The sequence below is a fragment of the Dermacentor albipictus genome, chromosome 10 (assembly GCF_038994185.2).
Source record: "Dermacentor albipictus isolate Rhodes 1998 colony chromosome 10, USDA_Dalb.pri_finalv2, whole genome shotgun sequence".
Classification (NCBI taxonomy): domain Eukaryota; kingdom Metazoa; phylum Arthropoda; class Arachnida; order Ixodida; family Ixodidae; genus Dermacentor; species Dermacentor albipictus.
The window spans coordinates 11,775,585-11,779,557 of record NC_091830.1 but is presented as its reverse complement, the minus strand read 5'-3'; positions in this window follow the sequence as shown (position 1 = coordinate 11,779,557).

The following is a 3,973-nucleotide window of genomic DNA, read 5'->3' as shown; positions in this document are numbered from 1 at the left end:
CAGCCCAGGGGCATAAGCAGTTCTTTTTTTGTCATATGCAAGCATAGGCTAATATGCTTCCAAGTACGATCAATTTACCTCGAGTCATTTTCCGTCTCTCTAGTCCTTTGTGCGCGCTTTTAACTAGGCCTAACCGGCGTAAACAAGGCGGCGAAAGCTTTAGCAACCTTTTTTACATTTAACTTACGGCTTGTGGAAACGAAGAGCAAATCCTGTGAGCCAGAAATGAATCCAACACAGACATTCTTACGCGATAAATCATTTCAAACTCGAGAATTCTCATCCTGCATTTTCGGGGTGCGTGCGTGCGTGCGTGCAGTCATCTAGGCCTAACCACCGTAAACATGGCCCAAGAAGCTTAACAAAACTTTAAACGCTGGATTTACAATTCGTGCCAGGCTAAGCACACGTCCTCTAAGCAAAACGTGAAGCTAGCAGGTACGTTCACACGCAATGAAGCATCCACGAGCCAGCCGTGCTACCTTTTTCTGCACCTGCGTGTAGTCATCTGGGCCCGGTGTAAGCACGCTTCAAAGGCTTCAGAAAACCATTTCCTTTAGATATACATCTTCTGCGAACGTAGAACACACCCCTTAAGCAACAAATGAAGCCTAAACACATATTCTTACGCAATGAAGCGTTCAGAAAGACTCGGCAATTCTCATCCTGCCCGTTTGTGCATGCGTGTTGTCATCTGGGCCTAGCCACTATAAACATGGTCGAGAGGAGCTTTAACAAAAAAAGACATTTGGCTTCGTATCTACACATCGTGCAAGCGAAGAACACGTTCTGTAAGTAACAACACAAGCCAAGACAGGATGTTCTTACGCAAGTGCTCCAGCGATGCGGATTCGTGCTTCCTGCCCGTACCAGGATCCGTGTTTTACCAGATTAAAGAGACGCGATTTGCATGATATAGCTTTGTAGAGGCGTTCCTTCGAGCGAATGGCCCAGTTTTTCGTGACGATTGTTTTCGTCTCGTTCCTAGAAATCACCATAAAAAATGGTTTCGCTTCGGCTCGCTTGTCGCCACAGTAGGCGTTGTTGAAAATTTATCATGGCTCTGGACTCTTATTTTGCGCCCCTCATTTTACTTGGCTTATTCCCTGATTTTAGAGGCACTGGTTGAAGGATCGATCTGCGGTGACTGCGTTGTTTGCCTTTCCGGCGTAGAATGCTCAGGATTACAAGTAAACACGACGTACGACTCTCACAGAACAATGGAAACAGGCCCTTCAGCATTCTTGTTTCGGCAGTGGCGCGTTACGGTACGTTTCATTACTTATTGATGCAACGAGAATCTTTCCGTAAACAACGTTAGTGTTTTTTCTTCGTTTCTTCCTTTTTCAAGTGTCAGATTTCTTTCGGGTATAACGCTGATTTCCGCAAGAAAATGTACGCGAGAAGCCTAATTATCTCATTAGACAGGCAATCACCGTCCGTAGAGCAACGGACGGAGATCGCGCCTAATGTCGGAAAAATCTTTGACTTTTATAGTATAACTGAACATTATTTGAGTCTACCGTCAGGATGTTTGTTAGAACGTTGATCCGTATTTTTGTAGATCTGCTCAGGGGCCGCACTTTCGAACTCTTGTGATAAAAATTACCTGCTTAGTGAGTTCAGGCTGTGTGGCGCCGAACGCGGGCACGTAAGAAACCAGGAACGATTGCTGCTCATCTTGTTAGATGATGATCATGAAGATGATCATCATCATCAGCATCATCATCTTAAGGTCATTGGCATACACCCACTCAGGGGGATCGGCCAAGAGTCGGACAGACTTTGGTTATGTGTTCAGGGAATCAACTTAGAAATAACAAATTTTGATGAATAAATTAATGCGAGTCAAATACGATTCAGTAAACAGACATTCTAATGCAACATAAAGTAAAGAAAATGTATATCAAGTCTGCTCGCTCGACATTCAGCGCATCTTCTTCCTCATGCGGCGGCCGATGGCTGTAGTGTATTCGTTGTTAGGGTCCATGATTTCCGGTGTTGAGTTCTACTAAGAATGGAGCAGCTCCGGGCTTCAAAAGGCACCTTGTCCAAACATGAGCAATGATGTAGACGGCTGACCTTGTTCAGGAGGTCGTGTGAGCCTCTTCTTGCGTGTCCTTTATGAAATTGTCTTCAACAACATTGAAAAGGCGTAAACAATTTTTTAGCACACACATGCAAACATTGTACAATCTACCGGGTTGTCCAAGATGAACCGAACCCAAAGTAAACGAAGAACGCAGGAACATGGGTCAAACTGGGCCGGTACCCTGGCCGTCAACATTTCCGACAGTACCTGCAGACACCTGTAGAGACGATGGTCTTTCACTGGCATTCACCCACTTGTATGATATCACCATAAAGCTCATGTGTCCACTTCATAGTCCACTTCCGTTGGGTTCAGCTTATCTTGAGCCTTCCAGTATGTGCAGTTACACGGTGTTAGCGATATCGGTTTTAAGTAAAGTGTGGGCAATATGTCTGGCAACGAATCCAGGGAGGCGCTTCTCCGCCTTCCAGTCATCAGTACGAATGAGTTGGCGTACTATATTGGTGCGACAACTTGGTACTTGGACCTTGAGGCGGTGAACTGGTGAAGGTAACGGGTCTGCAGTTGTGAGGCTGGTGTCAAGTACCCTACTAGTTTAGGCACTGGGACCACCTTCTCCGCCTTCCAGTCACTGAGGAGCTCCGATCACGGTAATAATCGATTGAAAGTTTCCGCCGAGTCACACAGAACGTTTTCGTGCGTTGCAAGAACTAACTGAGAATACAGTCAAACCTAAGTGAGGCTACCTTTAGATTGCGAACTACTCTTTATAATTACTAGTTGTTAGATTTATAGCTATTATAATATTAGTTTAGGTAGCATCGACGGTCGTAGCAGGTTTAGCGCTGCGTTTAGACTTCTCGTAAAGCGTTATAACGATACGCGGCTGCAACGCATTGACGCGATGCAGCCTGCTAGCCAACTGCTTCTATGCAGAAGAAACAGCGCCCGACTACTACCAGGCGTCTCAAAACGCATGCGTGTAGGGAGAGCACCACGAGTGCTGCGTGGCACTTCGATGGCGCTCGGCGGGAGACCGACAAGAAAACGTCGGTGCGTTTGTCGGCGCTCAGTGAAACAATATAGCGTTAGCTTGACGTTTATTGTCCGTTCCTCTCGGGTCAATGCACGAGCGTTAGTGCGCATGAGCAGGGCGCTCCCGCCAACAGCAGGCGGCAGAACGCTGTGCTAGCTTCACTACCGGGAGGAGTGAGCGGAGCTTCACCGGTGCACTCACTTCGCTCCGACGTCTTTTTTTTATTGTGAAAGCAATACTGCTCGCACTTTCGGCCCATCGGTGGTCGTGGCGCCTCCTTACGCAGCTGCGCGTCACGTGACAGTAGGACGTCACGCCAGACCGAGAGACGGGGCCCCAGCTCGCGGCATCGATTGTGGAGGCGAAGCCTTGCGCGCCGCTGCTGCGGCGCTACCGAGAGAGGGCGCTCGCTGGTGTGACGTCACGCTAGGAGGATAAATGGGGCTACAGCTCGGCTCCTCGCAGTGGTCGGCGCGCTGCCTTGCGCTATGTCGGATGATGTATAGTCATAAGTTTCACAAAGGGCAACCATGTCCACACCATCAGCCGAACCAAGGCGCAGCCAAGGGTATTGCTTTCGCAATCTTCCAGGCTTAGCCAAGCTAATCCTTCAGCTATTTTTTTTGCACTCAAACGCACTTCGCGTCTCTGGAGACCTCCTAACACTTCGCGCGTACGCGGCCCATATACAGTCGAGAGCGGGGCGACGTGACGGCGACGTGAATGCACTTCTAGCGTCCGTACAGTTGCTCTCAGTTCATATGATTTAAAAATTATGCTAGAAACTTTATATCGTCAAGCATAAAGAAAATGACCAGCACTACAGGGGCACGTACACTCAGGAGGCTGTTCGAAGAAAAAAAGGAAGAGTGGGAAACGCCTCG